At 45.0% G+C, this 19688-nt stretch overlaps 1 protein-coding gene across 1 annotated transcript in view; it reads right to left on the reverse strand.

Annotated features, from left to right (window-relative positions):
• OCA2 (OCA2 melanosomal transmembrane protein) overlaps positions 1–19688 on the reverse strand; it is an 833084-nt gene that overhangs the window by 681004 nt on the left and 132392 nt on the right. The gene's annotated exons all lie outside the window — the stretch shown is intronic.

Genomic DNA, 19688 nt, shown 5'->3' on the forward strand with positions numbered 1-19688 from the left:
TCCACAAACAGAGCTGTGATTTTTCCGCACAGTGAGCCACATCAGCTGTGGGAAAGCTTGGACCAGGAGCGAAAGAACACTGCCCAGGGCTCCGCTGAGACCGGGAGAGACGGCAGCAGCGGGAGCGGACCAGCAGCTGAGATGGCGGCCCGCGCAGTGCACAAAGAGCGGAGTTTCCTCAGTGGGGGAAGGTAACTGACATGCTGTGTTGCATCACCGAAACAAAGAGGCAACATTCACTGTGGTACTGGTGAGGTCCCAGCATGGTGCAGAAACCAGTGGTCCAAAAAGATGGTGTCGTGGGGGAGGGGAAGTGAATAAAAAACAATATCCTTTGGACAAGGCTATTTTATCCAAACATTTATCAATCCATACATTACATTCAAGTCTAATTCCTCACTTTTCAAACTCACTCATCCATGCTGAGGAAGTTTGAACCACATATAGTCAATAGATAAACAATACAAACGAGCTAGTAAAAATCTACAAATTGATGTATTATTTAAACAGAACACAGATAAAATAGGACAGAGAATGGGTTGACACGATCTCACAATATTTATTAGCAGCAGTCCTTCATACAATACAGTAACATGAAATAATAAAAATCAAGATAATAAAAGAGCGAGAGTAACTAACACAGACAAGTACAATATGTCATTTGAGATTAATACATCCGTGATATAACAATGCCTAAAGCGTGGAACCTGGTACTTTGTGGTTTATCCTCGTTTGCCACCGCCCGTGTTCACGTATTGTATAGTTAAATGGGCGTCGACGCGTTTCGATGGAAAAATTATACCTCCATCTTCCTCAAGACCAAACACTTGACTCTTATATTTAAAAACTTGCAAATGACCGATTACAAACCTATTGTTGGTGAGGAAAACCACCATCCGTGTGCATGGCAGGTACGTTTCTTAAAACTAAGGGAGTAACCTCCTTAGTTCAATCCGGATAACCCTGCGATTTATCTTTACTTTCCTTGATCTTACCCCTTCAGGTTGGCTCGTTACAAATAAATTGGCCAAGGTGTATCATCTCAATCCAGACAACGTAAAACTGGCTCTTTGATTTGAGAGGTTATAGTTTAGTGATAGACCCGAGGCTCCTTAGAAGTCGTACCGTTATTCCTAATGTGTTAGTTCACAAGGTTTCTGCCTTTGTGGTTTTCCTTTTTATAATTAGGGTTTAGGGGGATGCACGCCCCAGCGTAGAGTCAATCACCGGCAATAGGTAGCGTGAGGGAGGCAAAGACACGTCACATTGGGTGGGGTTGGTGAAGGACCTCAGGCTCATTCGGGTAGAGACCACAAGAGACAATTTAGGCCTGCGGGCATAGAGCGGGGTCGTGCTGGCAGTGCCGTATGAGTGGTGATTGCAGGGGCCATCTTGACCTAGAGCCTTGGCTGTAGACTCTAGCACCCAAAATCACAGCCTCACAGGCCCAGAGCAGGCAGGAGCAAGTCATAGGGTACAGCTGGAAGTGAACCCACACACGTTAGAGAGCAAGACTAGGAGAACCATGGCCAAGGAGTGTCCCCTGAGCAAGGCAAGAATTTGAGGATCTCGCAGGGGCCCATCGTTCTTGTGAGACAACTCACCCCTGGAACCACTGAATAAAGTTAAATACAGATTGGAAAGGGCTGGGGCATGGCCAAGTAAGATGGCGGACAGGATGCAAGCTCCCGACCCGACCACTCATCCCGTAGAAGCTTCCCATATCATAGACTGGGCCGACACCCACAGAGAGCTGGAACTCCTCGACAACTTGCAGCGCTGAATGGGGCCCGGGAAGAAGGCTGCCATTAGGGTGGTGCTGTCTGGTGGGGCCTGCGGCCCCCGAAGTGGAGCAGACTGCCACATAGGACCTCGGGTGGCAGGGGAGAGCGATGCGAAGTGTTTCACTTACTCACTATAGTCTTTTTGGTTGGTGCATGAATATTCTTTGTCAACGCGAAGACGTGCCCCATCCAGGGACCAAGCTCTTATTCCGCTGATTTCTATGACGGGTGTCTCTTTTGTAAATGCAACATTCAAGTGCAAGACTGCCACCCTCCTTGTTTCGACCTGACGGGTTGTGTCATGTCGCCCTGACACCCAATTCATGGTGTTTCATCGAAACGTGCGTCGACGCTACCTTCATGCCATAAGTGGAATAAAAGAAGATACTTCCAATATGTTGATTATTGCATTATGCAGCATACAATTGTTTCCATTCTGGTGAACTTGTTCATTGAAATTCATCTGAACCAGTATATTTTATGTAAATCAACATCTATATACAATTTATTCAACAAAAGTATGACCGAATTTGGCAAACTTCTTTCTGGTTTCATTAATGTTACTCTGTGTACGGAAATGAATGGGGAATGAATGATTTGTATGTATATGTTATTTTGATATGAGTGATGGTCGAGTGGCCTCATTTGTATATATTATGATATGTCATTGATTTTTTTAAATCGGAAATAATGTAACTTAACATATCTGTGTTTGAAGCAATTGCTTTTTTTGCTTACTTGATTTTGGATGAAATAAAAAGAATGGATTCTTTTTTATTCGAAGGATCTTGGCTCTTTCAAATGATCTTTATGAACTATAGGAGCTATAGCTCATTATATATTTAGGAGAGAGTAGATTTGAGTTTTCTGCTTTAGTCTTCCCTGGCTTTTTCGCTCTCTATAATTTTATAGGGGCCCTCTTGTAATTATGAGAGCATGCACAGAACTGGCACTGGGGCGCGACTGCTCTGTGGGACCCAATTGACAGCAGGCGACTGGAGGGAACTGGCTGCCTGGTGCGGGCCGTTCGGTACTGGCGTGGCCCAGCTGGTTGAAGCTAAGGGGAGAGGCCTGAGCAGCACCCTTAAGAATCCGTGCAGAGCTCTTGCGCTGTGGCTGAGGTCCCTGTTGGACGTAGGGGCTGAAGGCAGAGCTCCGATCTGGTGTTTACACCGCCACAGGAGTGGCATCAGGGGGATGCTGGCAGGGGCGGCTCTAGGCTCATGGTGGCCCTGGGCAGGTAGCGTAGGTAGGTGGCCCCGGAAGCGGGGGTCCGGGCAGGACGGAGCGCGGAGGCCATTGAAGAGGGGGGTCAGGATGTTTGAAAATGGAACAGAGCCGGAGGCCGCCAAATCCCTGCCAGGGGCCGCCACGCATATATGTATTCATCCTCTGAGGATAATTATATTAAGGATATATGTTGGCGTGGTGGCCCCTGGGGTTTAGTGGCCCTGTGCAGGTGCACAGCCTGCACATGCCTAAAGCCGCCCCTGATGCTGGGCCTGCCCAGCTGCGATAACTGGAGGGGAGGATAGAGTAGCAGGCCTGAGGAGCTTCTGGCATGCATAGCAGAAACCGAGAAGGATTCTGGGCTGAACATGTGCTGCAGGATCCCAACATGGCTCATGGAGTGGCCCAGGTGGAATGTGAAGGGTGGCGGCGGCCCTTGGAGACGCCAGGCCTGCAGCGGCGTGCCCTGAACCGAAGGCATACCACTGTGCTGCCAGCAGACTGCTATTGTACCTCTGGGTACCCTACCCAGAGAATGCTTGGAGAAGTGCACCAGCACCCTCGGTGGACCCCCGGATACACTGTGGTCCTTCTGGGGCCCAGCAGAGCCTAGTGGATCCCATTTGGAGGCGACCACCATAGGTACTGCTGCTGGGTGGCAGGGGGAGGTGCACGTAGGTTGTGGAGCTATAGGGCTGAGATGTTGGGGAGCCTTCCCTCATCCCCTGGGGGTACCTGCACTAACAACTGAAGACGCTTAAGTGCCGCCGGGTGCCCCGCCGAGGGCCATAATTTCCAGGATCCTGAACTACAGGGACTGTATATTATGAACTGCCAGGGAGCAGACGGTTACCTAGGTTTAAGAACGGTAAGATTGCCATTTACCTGAACCTCACCAGAAAAGAGTAAGAGTAGTGGAAATGTTTTCTGGCTGTCAAACAGAAACAGTGCGCTTCGCGGCTGTAGTACATGCTGCTGTACCCCTCAAAACTGAAGGTAATCTCACAGGGCCAGGGTCAATTCTTTGAGTGCCCGGAGATCTAGGAGCGGTTGCAGATGTGGGACACTCCATCCTGAGGGGAGAGCACAAGGGAGTCTGGAAGATGTGCCCTGGCAGCCACTTTCAGTGGGGCCCTCAGATGCTGGTCCCTCTGGAGCTCATAGAGTGACGATCCAGTGGGACAGCACCATGCAGGTGTCGGGAGAAGAGTACTTTGGGATGCAGGAGGGGCGGTTCCTCCTCTTGTTGCCTGGAGAGGAGTCTGGCATGCAAGGTGCTGCTGTAGACTGTGTGACGGACCCATAAACCAAAGCAATGCAGAGCTGGTACTATTGTATGGCGCATGACTCTGTTGGACGCTTGGGAGGGGGACTCTGGTGGGTAGGCAGAACGAAGAAATGGGGTTTGACACTGCTTATTAAGCCTGATGGCTGTTTGGGGAAATGGCTGACAAGACAGGTTACCTGTGATGGGTCTTTCAAGTTGGGACCCTGGCTACGTAGAGGTGGGTTGGGTGAAATGTTTTGGTCTGGAGAAATACTGTGCTGCTTATGGCAGAACAGAGACAAAGCTCCCCTCTGGGGCTGGTGCAGTGAGTGGTGGACCAGGGAGTCTGGAGTGAGGGACCTGTCCATGTTTGTCGGGGTGGGGATGATGTGTTGGTCCTGGCACATGTATTGGGGGGCATGATGCACTGGACCAAGGACAGACTAATTTGCATGTAGCCAGGTTCTGAGCTGGGATGGTGCAGTGAGCTAAAAAACGGTGATGGATCAAGCCCTGATCTGTTGACTGGGTAAGAGTGTTCGGCTTAATTCAGATACTCTGTCCATCACCACCCCCTTTTCTGAATTGTTTTGTCCACCATAAGCGTGGAAGGGTATGCTCAGACATGAGTCCCTTGCTCACTGCACCATCAGGATTCAAGCAAGCCGGGCCGAAGACGGCTGTAATGCCAGAAACCAGTCCCCGGAAGCTGGTTTCCTTTCCAGTAAAAGAATTGGCTTGGTAGTTTGGTCTGCCCTGTTTCCATGATGCACTGGGCCAGGGACAGACTAATTTGCATGTAGCCAGGTTCTGAGCTGGGATGGTGCAGTGAGCTAAAAAACGGTGATGGATCAAGCCCTGATCTGTTGACTGGGTAGGAGTGTTCGGCTTAATTCAGATACTCTGTCCATCACCACCCCCTTTTCTGAATCGTTTTGTCCACCATAAGCGTGGAAGGGTATGCTCAGACATGAGTCCCTTGCTCACTGCACCATCAGGATTCAAGCAAGCAGGGCCGAAGACGGCTGTAATGCCAGAAACTGGTCCCCGGAAGCTGGTTTCCTTTCCAGTAAAAGAATTGGCTTGGTAGTTTGGTCTGCCCTGTTCCCATGATGCACTGGGCCAGGGACAGACTAATTTGCATGTAGCCAGGTTCTGAGCTGCGATGGTGCAGTGAGCTAAAAAACGGTGATGGATCAAGCCCGGATATGTTGACTGGGTAGGAGTGTTCTGCTTAATTCAGATACTCTGTCCATCACCACCCCCTTTTCTGAATCAGATCCAAAGTAGGGCGCCGATCTCAAGATGCGAAGTCCGGGCACAGAGTCACACGGACCCCACAAACAATAGTACCTTGGAACAGTTGACAGACTATGCACAGCGTTGTGGAAGTGAGGTATCTGTGCTGAGACGAAGCCGGTTCCTTCCTGCCATGGGGGAGGCTAGGTGTCGAATCAGTGAGGAGGCGAGGTATATAATTCAGGACAGGGGGATGTTAAGCATAGTTGGCGTTGAGGCGTCGGTTCCAGTGAGGCGGTGCAAAAGAGTTTGTGAAATCACCCTAGTTAGTTATCAGCTCCATGATAATGTGATACTGGCGTTGGCGGTAACGGAAGATCTGGCATTGGGACGGCCAATAACTGCAGATATCGAAGGGCATCAGAGCGAATGTGCAGGCAGGACGGTGTATTGCGCACTTCACGAGCGGTGCCCCCTGGGCAGGTTGTGGCATCACTGGTGGCATCGGAATGGTTCGTCTTGCTTTGCAGCACCAACCACACAATTCTCAGGGCCCAGGAACGGGAATTAGATTCCTTTTGAAAACAGGAGTCCACAGAGGAGTCCAAGTGCTGGTCAGTGGATTGCAGGGGAAGTCTCTGTGTTCCTGAGACTTCAGAACATTTGGCAAGCACACGCAATCCCTTGGAGATGCTTCTTCAAGCAGGTTCACAGCAAAGTTCCAGTCTTTGCCCTCTCCTTGAGAGAAGCAGCTACTGCAAGCCATCCCAGCAAAGCACACACAGAAAAGGAGCAGTACTCCTCCTTGCAGGACTCAAACTCTTTCCCTTGGCAGAGGTACCTCTTGAGTCCAGAAGGGATCTAATTCTCGGGGGTTTAAGGTCCAAGACGTATACACAATTTTTGTGGCAAGGGTCAATGAGCCCAGACCAAACCAGTTCTGTCCTCTCTGGCCCAGCTTCCCCACTAGAGGTAAAGACAGCATTGTGCAAAGGAGACACTCCCACTAATCTAAATGCAGACAAGGTCTTTTCAGCTCAACTATGAGTCACCCAGGAAAGGCAGGACACACCTCAACCCTCCTTGGGACTGTCTAGAGTGAATGCACATCCCTAGGTCCTTTCACTCTAAAACCAGACAATGAATACACAGACAGGCAGAGGCACACACAATGGTTATAGGAGAAAATGCCTACTTTCTAAAAGTGATCGGTGCATCGTCATGCACCCTTCAAGATGCACTGTGAATGATTGAATGCTGCACATAAGAAGAACACTGTTCAAACTCATCCAAGTCAACCATATTTAATCCATTTATAATCATGACTGCCTCTGTAACAAACTTGGATTACTACTAAACAAAGTAACTCCAAGCTTCAGGCGCCAATGGCCACGCTCATCCGAGCTTTGCCAGTGTGCGCGATGGAAATATACAATACATCCTGTGTGCAAAGACGAAAGTTCACCCAATGCATTTGAGGCTATTTGAGCCCTTCGTCAGGGGAAACTAAAAATGTAAAAATAAACCCATCCGCTTCAAATAAAGAATATCAAGCAACATGCTTCTGATCATTTAAACTTTGGGAATCAACTGACAAATTATTCTTGTGTGTCAAATACTCATGCAAACCCACTATCAATCCCTTGCATGAAAAAATAAAATGTGTCGACCGTGCTACCCAATCGTGTGTGTGATTATTACACCTTAACATTTAAACTAGACTCACTGCAAAAAGACCAAAACCACACGGTTGTGACTAGTACACTAAACGTTTATTGTATTATGCAAGGAATTGATAGTGGGTTTGTATGAGGATTTGACACACAAGATGGACTTGGATGAGTTCGAACAGTGTTCTTCTTATTTGCATCATTCACAGTGCATCTTGAAGGGTGCATGACGATGCACCAACTACTTTCATGTTTGAATATGTGCTGATAAGACGTCCCCTCCTATTTGCCCTCGTGATGGAGCCCCTGACAGTGTGGGCTCAGCAGAAACGGCCTGACTGTGACATAGTGCTGGGGTAGATGCGACAGATTTTATTGCTATGTGTGGACAATGCCCTGCTTTTTCTTTGAGCCCCCAGGGACTCCCTCAGGATCCTGTTACAGCTACTAGATGAGTTTGGGGCTATGTACGTGTTGTGAATATTCCGCAATAAATCATCACCGTTTCCTCTTGCAGCATTGGTGGGGACCAAACAGGAGCACCCGCCTGATATCAGATTGCGATGGATGCTGTGTCACTTCTGCTATCAGGAAGATATGGTTTTGCACTCCAAGGAGAAGCAACTGCGCCTCAACATGGGGAAGGTGCTTGACTCGCACTTATCGGTTGCCTTCTGGAACACAATGCCGCTATAACTTATAGGTAGAATAGCTATCTCTAAAAGGGTGTTCCTACCACACTGCCTGTACATCATTCAGAATTCCCTGTGTTCGCTGCCCTCCAGAGTTTTCATGCAGCTGGACTCTATTCTCATTTCACTTATTTGGGCCGGTAAATGTAGTAGGGTGGCTTTGGTCACCTTGATGTGGTGTTGAGAGGAAGGTAGCCTGGAGGCGCTGCAGCTGGAATTCTATTATTACACTGCTCACATGCAGCACACTGTCCTCTGGCTGGAGGGCAGAAATAGTGGGAGAAACGTATGCTAGCAGGTGTGGTTGATGGTGTTGAGCTCCAACACTGCTGATGGAGGGCTCCAGTGCGTAGAATGACTTGCCGTTCGTGATCAGACAGACCGCTCACATATGCCAGAAGCTTGTGACTGTTCTTCAGAAGGCTCCTTTCCATTGAGAATTACCAGTGTAGATTCACACACTGATCCAATGCACAGAGTAAAGCATGTCCTTTCAGGCATGGAGGGATGGGGGCTGCGAGTAACGGGGGGGGCTTGTATCTCAATGCCTTTTATGAGTCCGGGTGACCTGGGAAACTGATCTGGTTGCTCCCTTGGCAGACACTGATTGGGTTAGAGTCTGCACCCTTACTAAGACTATCTAGCAAAGCCGGATTCAAGCTGATCCACTTCAACTTCCTTTACCGTATAGGATGCTCCTGGCCCTTCATCAGAAGTCTCAGACATGGTTGGATGCCTGTGTGCTGTGGGCATCTCGGACTGACTTCCTGCATATGGCCTGGGGGTGTCAATGAGCGCATTACTTCTGGGTTTGGGCTGTGCAAAACTCACACATACCACATCGTTACGGGGCACCCTCACCTCAAAGTTTTGCTTACTGGGAAATATTGGTAGGCCTAAGGGTCACAAGATGGCATACCAATTTTTTCAACTTTCATTAGTGCCGTCCCGACGCAGGGTGCCCATCACATGGATTTGTCAACATGCATCGTCGGAAGAGCACTGGCACAGGTAAGTAGCAGAATAGATGCTAGCGTAGGAGCTGCACATTAAGCAGACTAGGAGTAATGACAAGATACAAGCTAACTTACTTGCCTGGAGGCCCCCGGGAGAAAGAATTGTAGCCCTAGATGACGCATGGTACTTAAAAACTAAGACATATATTTTATGTTTTATATGGCCTGGCAGTGAAAACGCCCCCAAAGTCAAGGCTGGCTCTCCCATAGAAATTCCCTGGGTAACACTATAGCACCTTATAATTCTGAACTTCAGTTTGGAAACAGCTAGAAAATTGGTTCAAGGACTTGTTTTAATAGTAATTTAAAATCCAGCTTAATGGGCAATTCAAATTTGAAATTACTATTGAGAAAAAGATACCTTTAGTAATTTGCCATTTTCCTGTCCAAGTCAAATATGTATTTTAGCTAGGGTACAGGGTCATCCAACCGTTGAGGACTCCTCTGCAGTGATATGTGAATTGCTCCCACAGTGGCAAAGGGCTTAGGGTGTGGGGAGATGTTTTTCCTCCCCAAGTTGGATGGCCTCAGAGGTGTGCCCGGCCTAGTCCTGAGTTTCAAAGGATGCCTACCCTGCCACTGGAAGATTTAGCTCACACCTAGGGCTGCCTCTCTTTAGTCTGCCTAATCAGCCTGCTTCCAAACCCAGTGAGAGGGAAAGCTGCCTCAAAATTGGTTGGGAGTGGTCACATGAGAGAACTTGCTCATTATTACTGCCACACCTCTGGGTGGGCACGGGGAGCTCTGCACAGGGAAAGAAAGGTTCTGCCATGGTGGTTTTAGGTATCGAGGGCCACTGTGGAATAGTTTTACAATAAACACCTGAAGTGTTGCAGAAATGAGTCTCCCCTAGGAACTCCTACCGAATTGGTTAAGGAGTGGCCAGGAGTCTTCCCTACCCACAGTCTGGCACTGGGCATTAATGTGGCACTTCCAGTACCCTCTTCAAAACACCTTAGGACCTAAGGATGATAGAAGAAAGACTGCACATGCTGATGTGACCTGTGAGGAGAACGCTAAGGGCTGTAACTGCTATTATTTATACTTGGGACTGTAAAGTAAACTCCAAGGCTCATTTGGCGGACCTGTTAAGCTTCAGGGACACAAAAGCTGCAGGCAGCCCAATTTCCTGAAAGGTCCAGCTCACCACTTCCAACTGGACCTGTCATGGGCCCTACTCCTAGCTTCTGGTGGAGTAAGTACTGAAAAACCAAAGGTGGTGATGGACTGAGCGTTGACAATACAAACACTCACCCCCACTCAACTGATCTGGGATTAATCCATCACCGTTCTTTAGCTCACTCCGCCACCCCAGTTCAGACATGGTCATATGCAAATCAGTCTGAACCTGTGCCTCATGGGAACAGTCCAGCCCGAACTGTCTTCCCTGGACCGGAATCAAGCTTCCCAGGACCGGTTTCTGGCATTACAGCCGTCTTCAGCCGGGCTTGCTTGACTCCAGTGGCAAAGTGAGCAAGGGACTCACGTCTGAACATACCCTGCCAACTTAGGGCAAACAAAGAAAAACCAAAGGTGGTGATGGACTTGGCAATTCGGGCTGGACTGTTCCCATGAGGCACAGGGTCAGACTGATTTGCATATGGCCATGTCTGAACTGGGGTGGTAGAGTGGGCTAAAGAACGGTGATGGATTAAACCCAGATCAGTTGACTGGGGGTGAGTGTTTGTATTGTCAACGCTCCGTCCATCATTTCCTTTGGAGTAAGTACGGCCCTGTTAGTGATATGCTGGGGTACCTAGATAAGTATCAGTCTGTACTCCTACCTACCCCTAACAGTTGGGACTTGAAAACATTTTCAAGGAATATTACCGTAAGAACCAACAGAGGACCGGGATCAACTTGTCAAGCTGACCCTGTGCATGTACATCACCAGTGAGCCTGCCTTCGTCAGAGCTCTGGCTACGTTCGTTTCCACAGCAGCAAATGAGATATAACGAGCCAGATGCCAAATATAGATCTTTACTATGCGATGCATTACATCGCATGCTATTACAACACAGTTGTTACAACGACCGCGTTGTTAGTACGCGATGCATTTACATCGCATGTCTTTACAACGACTTCCACTAGGGGGCATGGTGGACTAAGGAATAGTATTATTTACTATTCCTACTCCAGTTTGCGCAACAGTAGGGAAGGTGTTGGAATTCATTTCCAATACCTCAGCAGTGTCAGCACCCGTAGTGTAATTCGTGGTGAAGACTTGCGATGTAAATGCATTGTGTACTAACAACGCGGTCGTGGTAACAACTGTGTTGTCAAGGTATCTCAGTGTAATGACCGCGTTGTAAAGGTTGTTTCCCCAGATACCAATTGGCATCTGGTGTCATAAAACCCTTTCCGGCTACAGCCTACAGCATTGCCGAAGGAATTCAACCTCCAAAATAGGGACTTAGTCCAAATGTAAAATTCTTCACCGGACCTGATGCTGAGCAGCATATAATCAATGTTGAAGGCTTCTTGGGCACGAACTACAGACTTTTCCTGCACTGATTTTTTTCCCACCTTCACCGACTGCTTCACCAAGACCTCATCATTCATCAACCCATTGTTGACAACTCAGTCTTTGGATCAAGCCTGCTGCCTTTCTCCACGGAGTATTTACCTTCTCAGGAAATTCCTAAGTCAGAAGTTAACTCTTTGACATGGACCAATCTGGGCACATATTCAACCCGCGCTCCATCACAGTTAGCCTTAAACCTTACCTTTGTCCCGGTCTCGCTCAACTCGCTGCCCATTGCTGGTGCTTTGTGGCACAAAAATGTAATTCAAACATAAAAAAATCATATTTTCAGTTCTCCTTCTTGGATTTGTCATTTGGTTGTCAATTTTTTCATCAAAATATTCTCTATTTTTATACATTGCTGTGGGATTTTTATTGTGTTGTCTTGCCGACCTTTTAACTGTTTTGGTACTTGTAAATGCTTTACACATTTACTAAGCCCGTCTGTTCTGTGCCATAGCTACCTGTAGTTGAGCACAGGTTTAAATTACTGAAATCTTTACTGGATCTAACAAGAATAGTGACCTCATTACTTGTGGTAGGGCTACCATCGACCCCACCAATAATCCACTTTCTCACACTGTGCAAGTACATTTATTCCCATGAGAGTGGGTCGTGCCTTATTTTTATACACTCAACAGAATACTGAGGTGTCTTTCCCTGTTGCGTTATACAAGCAGCGCAACTGCCTTCATATTATAAGGGCGTGCCACTCTGTTGGTTAATATGCAACATAACAGACCTGTTCTGTGACATTGACTCCCTGGAATACCGCAAACATATAATCATCCTTTTGCAGTCCAAAAACAAATATTTTGCTTTTCAATATGTGTTTTTTTTTATCACTACTCTTGCATAGTCTGACAATATTGGAGACCACAATGGAGATAAACAGATGATCTAAAATGAAAACATTTCCTTAATTTACCAGTGTATACACAGGAGGGGGAATCTCACAGAAGGAGGAACAAATCCTAAGTTCCATAAATACAACCTGAAAATGATGACTACATAAACAACAAAAAAGCAGGTGTGTAAAAAAAAACATTCAATTTACTTTATTTCAACCCTTACTTTCACCCATTAGTACTCAACATTTGCTGATTGCAAAATTGCTCGAAATTTGATTTGAAGTCACCATTATAGGTGGCAATGTTGATTCTTTGGCTTCCATTCGGCTCTCTTGTGTTTTGCCATGTCATGCACAGCCTGGCTTGCTTACTTCTGGCATTACAATTCATGCAATTAGGAGAGGCAGTAGCATTACAGACTCACTGCTTTAGAGTGGGCATGCTACTGCTTTGTATAGCTGTGTGTTATCTCAGACAGTATGCAAAGCTTTCAGCAGTTTCAACACACCCTCAGAAATATTTACAGTAACTACATGTCACAGTTTGTTGATCATCCTCATCACAGGGTTATGTAAAATCAATAAATTCGCCATAGTTTGATTGACCCTTTTGCAGCCCACTTGTCTAATCTACATTGCCATGGAAATATCCCAGCACGATAAATTCAATCTGAAGTCACACTGTTCTTTATGTCAAATATCCTGTTCATCTACGAAAGCACGCGGGGTACCTAGAACACTCCAAGGGCATCAAACGGCAGATCTGTGGGCAATTCTTGTGGGTTATCTCTTGCGCCCTTTGAATGATACAAAGAGAGCAATATATTATCCTTCCATGTATTCTCCATTTCATCACTGATTGTACATTCTTTGAGAATCGAGAGAACTTTTTCCAAACTATTTACATATTTATTTTAGGACGAAAATATGCGTTTTCTCACGAACCTGTGGGACGCAGTGCTCAATTTGTAAAAGAATCAGTGCTGCGACTCGCTAGGAGGCCACTGCAGCTTGCACCACTCATTGCCCCTGCCAGCTGCCAATGACAGTATAAACACAGCTACTAACCATCACACTCTAACAAGTGTGACAATTCCTAAATTCCTACTATTCCAGGCCCCAAAACTAAAAGAATGGCTTGGGAGGCAGGTATTAGTCATTGTAAATTCAACTAATGAACTTCTGTTGTGCTCATACCTAAATTAGCTACACAGCGCCATCATGTAGTAGACTGTCATAAGCACCTTTTATGGGCAATTAGGTGCCAGTGCCGAGCACCGGAAACCACCAGCTCAAATTAGGCACTGGTGTGACGGCAACACCATTTAAAAAAAAAGTGAGAATGCTTTAGATAATAGCTACAGTATGGCATTCCATTGGCCACATACAATTGTGAAACTGAACCTGTCAATGAGATGAACATTTTTGTTCTAGCCAGTGCTTTAACTGAAAGATATATGTGCAGGTGGTTCCCTTTACCAAATTACTTATTTGCTTCTGAGAAGAGCTGGTAGTCTCCAATTTAAGGTATTGCACCTCTGCTGAGAATTGAAGGTACTTTCCATCTCAAAATAAAGTGCAGGTACTTAGTAACTGAGAGTACCAGCCCATTTAAAGCACTGGCTCTAGCGTATCAGGTTACAGTTCTCGTAGCTATTCATTACCAATCTTCACAATCCCCCATCTTTGGAGACTACTTATTGAGTGCCAACATTTATTTTCATCTAATCTTAATTCCATGATATTTACACATGTATTTCTTTAATCTAGTTATGTCCAACTGTGCCCCCTTCACCCTTCCCCTTCCCCTCCTCTTTCATGCTCTGTCTCTCACCCTCCCCCACCATTTCCCTTTTTCATTCTTTTCCTCCATATGCTCCTATCCCTTCTCACCTGAATCTCTCCCCTAGCCTACGAAGCCGCCTTGCCCCCTGTCCCTTGTGCCCTTTGACTAAGCACTATTTCTCCCCTTGGGGAAAGATCCAATATGTATACTCTGAAGTCTCAGTGATCCCTCAGAGAGTCCACAGCGCCAAGGGAGCCACTCACAGTTTAGGTATGGTATGGCACCACTTGCCAAAGCACTCCCTCTCCCGAAGTATCCAGTAGGTAGGCCTTGGAGTCTGAGACTCCTCAGAGAGTCCACTGTGTAACGGGAGCCTCTCGCAACGGAGATGGGAATGATACCACTTGCCCCTTGTTCACAGCTTACTGGACTTTGGACGCAGATTTTACTAGTCTACCAGTTTTTGCCCCGTCACCCTCCCCCTCCTCTTTCATGCTGTCTCGCTCCCTCCCCCTCCTCTTTCCCTCCTTCATTCCTGTCTACTTCCCCTGCTCCTACCCCTCTCCCCTGAATCTCTCCCCTTATATGATTTTTTTCCCTCACGTGTATTTCCTTATTGTTTGTCTCGACCTAACATGCAACTTTGTAGCTATGCTCTAAAACTGTGTAACCGTTGTAACGATGTAACCTGCGACTATGTTCTGATACTCTTGTAAAGCGCTCCGATACCTCCGGGTCTTGCCAGCGCTATTTAAAACCTTTCAAATAAATTACACTTTTCCAAATAAAACGGGATTTGCTAGGATCAGTGTATTGAGTGAGTGAACATGCTGAAATGAGTTACTGTTTTATTGGTGCTCTGCATTCTATCCTGCAGCAGGCTGATCTGGTCGTTAACACCTGAATGGCTTCTTAGTTTATTTTACCAATTGGTTTATTAAGATTTGAAAAGATGGGCTATCACATGTATTGCTCACATCATCCACCATGATTTGATCAGGTATGTATACATTTTCTTGCGTGCTCCAGTGTATCCTACATTTGATAGGTGCCAGCAATACTAATAACTTGGTGTTCCTATTCTGGTTAAGGCACCTTTCTATAACAATGCTCAGGCTGCCTTTCCCGCCCTTGTTCTCTCCTCCAATCCTTAAAGCAGAAAAATGTTGCTTTTGCAAGAGGGCACATCTCTTTTCCCTCTGTGAATAAGTACTTCAAATGTACGTTGTTTTGAGTGTTATTCATATGGACAGCAAAACCAGTCTTTTTTTTCAACATGTTACTAAAAGTGATATTGTCTCCGCATCCACACATCTCTACTAGGGGCTATGTCTAATTCATGCAGGTGGGGTGGTGGACATACGAAGAACCTTGGGTCTTTGCATTTTTTTCATACTACTGAGGTAATGGTTCTGGAGATAACTTTTCGCTTTTAAAGGCACTATGGTGTCGTCTGCTCATAACCCGGTTTAGATTTGCCGTACAATAGTCACTAAAGGCCACCGACCAGTAGGAAGGTACACAGTCAGTGCGGCTTCATTTGAAGACCATGCCACAGAAAATCAGGTTCACAACCTCACAACAAATAAATATTTGAGATTAAAAAAAATTATTGTCCTGATCCAAACAATTAATGAACTACTCTGTATGGATTCTCGGAAACGCAAGCACAGGCTGATCTTCCTGGAAATAATGTACCTTGCATTGTTAATGAATTGGTCAATAGAGGACATTTTGTAAGAGGGCAAACACTAACAAGAGATGAAGTTAAACTTCTAGAACAATTAAATTAGAAAATACACAAGGGTAACCCGAACAATAAGCTGTGTACAAATTAGTCAAACATACCATAATGCCACAAAGAGCCTAATTCCTTTAGCAGAAAGGGAAATTGGAAATTCAACCAATTGAAGGTCCAGGGCAGCTGCGAACAGAGCCCAGCGCTCGGTGTCCCACAGGGATGCATGATTTAACCACTTCTCACAGAATACCAGCGCTGCTGCAGGGAGTCAGTATAAATTATTCTGCTTGTTACTTCCTGAGATCCCAAAGGAGTCCTGGGATCAAATTAACAAGTACACGTTGGCAAAGGACTACTTTTATTCAAATAATAAACTACACCTGTGTTCCCGAAAGGATAGCACAGGAATCACACTAAACTGGTTAAGTACACGTGCCCTCTTTGTACTAGAAAGAGCTTTTATTTTCAGACTTATTTCTGCAGCAATTAGAAAAACAGTCTGGATAAGAGCAGCACAGCAGGTCTGCACCCTTGATGCAGTGAGATTTTGAAAATTATCCATTGATGCAGTGAGATTTTGAAAAGTATAATGCACAACATATTTTTAAGTAAGGCACACGAAAATGTTGAAATGTTACTTTACAGAGGATAGATAGGAATACATGAAACAGACAAGTGCAATAGAAACACTGTAAAAGTGTGCTTTTTAAAAGATGAAGAAAACGTGTAGAATATAAACGAAGTTGTATTAATGTAAATTATGCTCATTAATGGGAGCTGTGTGATCAAATGGAGTGACTTAGTAAAATGGTGCCTTTTGCTAATATGCATCATTTAGAAAAATCTGTGCAAAAATATGCCAACCATGAATTAGAAACTTGATATTATACAGACTGATTTTGGAGACGTTATGGAACATGAACATTCAAAAAAGATTATAATTTTGTATTTTGAAAAAAGTGCGTTTATGAGATTAATGTGAAATAAATTAAGATTTTTACATTAGACATTTCATATAATACTCGTGAAAGTGTATACATTTTTATGTCAATTGATTTAAATTCATTACAATTAAGGTAAAGTTCATGCTTACTTTATTTAACCATGAGATTCTAACTAAAAGGCCTTGCTTTTTTCAAGATACATCGTCATTGGTGTTGACCTTTCCCGTGATTTAATACAATGGATGGTTCTTTGCAAGTGCAATGTAACTGGTTTCTTCTCTACACTACTGTTCCTTGACATATTTGTATTGCTCTTCAAATGTTCACAGCGAAATGTTCCTCTGGGAATATAAGCTATGACTGTAGACGGCTACTTTGTATTTCTTTTTAGCAACATTAGGCCTATGTGGTCTTGCAAGGTTTTGTTTCTCATGACAGGCATGGGATACCATCTCGATGTTTCAATCATTTTAGGTGACATGGTGTGACCATAGACATGTGATGGTCTTTCGATGGTTGTGTGATGTTACACCACTAGGATTTTACCAAAGAACTTCTAAAAGAAGAAACCCCAAAGGGCAGGCAATGCACACTTTTTTTTCCTTTTACGCAGATCCATACTTTTTTTGCCTCTATACAGACATATCAGACTTTCTTTAGGGATGCTTTCCAAAGCATGGTACATCACATTATGGATTAAGATGTTACTCCATTTTTGAACTTTGCTAACTTTGGACTGCCTAGTCTATGCTATAGTCCGTGGCCTATAGACTGAACCTTTCTTAAATCTTGATGCTAATGGACTCTCCCTTAATGGACTAATTAAATTCTTTCTATTCCCTTAGGCAGAATGATCGCTTGTAGACTAACAGCTCAATTCTATCTGGCGGTTGGACTCTCCAATTCTGGGACTCATTTTTTATCAAAATGCCTGCTTAAATGCTTGGCCTGGTTATTAAAGCAGTTATATTTCTAACTGAGATGCTGAAGCAATTGCTGATTTTGATGAACTTTGCATCTCTAATAAAAAACCCAATTTATTCAAAATCTTCCTGAGTCTCTTATTGAGTCTTGTTAATTCGTCATTTGATTGTTATTGATGATTTAAATGTATCGTAGAAGCCCTGCCAGAACATCAGATGTTGCTTCTCTTATCCTGGGTAGCTACTGCTAACTCGTCTTAACTTATTTAGGTGGTTGGGACTTCCAGTTGCTATTGTTTATATCTATAGTATGGTTTTGAGAGTGGACGATCAAAATTGAATTTATAACTTGTAAGTTGGCGGTCAATTATTGGTCCCCATTGGACAGATAACCTTGAGTTTAGTCACCCTAATTTCCAACCCTCCTATCTGTGGAGAAAGATTAATCAGAGAATAATGGCCTCTATGGTAAAGGAAATTGAATTGTCAAGGGCCCAGTACAGCTGGAGGATTAAATGAGTGTAGATTAAGTAACAAGGCAAAAGTATTTATAAGTACGCTTCTGCTGGATCACCCTCAAAAGGCCTAATGACAACTTAAATGTTTTCCATACTATGTGATGCATGAATCTCAGGGTCACAAAACAAACTTTGTGGAGCTGTTATTTTTCGTAAGCCTGGGCGGAGTTCTGCCACGTAGAACTCCGCGAAGTGCTAAAAAACCTCCGCTGCGCTACGTGGAGCTCCGCAAGAATCTCCGCAAACCCCATGAGAGGAGCGGAGTTCACCTCCTAGACTACATTACTGATGCACACTCCCACCAACAGATAGTTATAGTCTCTCATAATCCACAAAACCATGGTATTAAACATGCCTGGTATTGAAACGGGGCAATGCCCATTTCTGCACAAAGCTCTTTTGGTCAATGTTGCAACAAAGATGCATCACCTATGCTGAGAAATCAAAATTCAGATATGCAGTGTCAAGACAAAGCATTTGTTACAGTTAGGGAATAAACAATATTTTAAGACATATGGCAGTTCAAGTCAGTCAAGATTAAGCTAGAAACCTCGAGCCTCAACTTCAATGCCGCACCAGTTCCAACTCTGGTGAAACAGGTGTTTGTTTCTGGAGTCGAAATTTCAACTTGTCCACCAAATTCACCTAGACTAGATTTTTCTGGCAGAAATTTCCCCAGGTAAGCATGATAAAATCGGTTAGTATAAACTGTAATATTTTGAGTTTTGCAGTTCGAAACAAGTGCTAACACGGTATTACTGTATTATTCACCGACCAATCAAACTCAGAATGGGGAGTTACTACCTCACAGGCAAAAAAAGCACAAACCCTGTAGTTATTGGCATTTCCCCAGGTGTTATTACAACTCCCAGATACTGCAGACCAAAGAATGAAGGCACTGGGAGGGTATCGAACAATACAAAAGGGTGGGAGGAGAACCAAATCTGGTGCAATAAGATTTCCTCAGACCATATTAGCGCATCAAAAATCTGTAGCAGAATGAAGGCCTTAATAGGCATGGCAAGCATTGATAAATCTACAGATGGATGTGTACAGATCCCGTCCCATACAACAAGAACTGCTCTTGCCCATATGGTGCAATACTACTTGCATGAAATTCACTCACAAATTCCATGTTTTAAACTTTGTGAGAGAACTTTATCCAAGTAGAATTGCACTATATAGGCAAAAGTAGTGCACCTTGTTGTATGTGACAGGATCTGTACACATCCATCTGTGGATAATTCTAAACCTGACAGGAGCGGGGTCAGGGCCCAAGGTAGCACACGACAAACAAAAATTGCAGAAGTGTAGATTACTTTAGTTACTTTTTTTTGTTGAAGTACAGATGTGCAGGCTATACCCATGGATAGCACAAGCATTGATAAATACAATGAAATGGGGACCCTCAACAGGCTTGGCGGCCATCTTCAGTTTAAAGCTTTTTGGTTCTTTCACCGAAACATTGGCTTCAGCATGCAGTCTCTATGTTTCTCCAACTTTG

This window comes from Lissotriton vulgaris, chromosome 8 (assembly GCF_964263255.1).
Source record: "Lissotriton vulgaris chromosome 8, aLisVul1.2, whole genome shotgun sequence".
NCBI classification, from domain to species: domain Eukaryota; kingdom Metazoa; phylum Chordata; class Amphibia; order Caudata; family Salamandridae; genus Lissotriton; species Lissotriton vulgaris.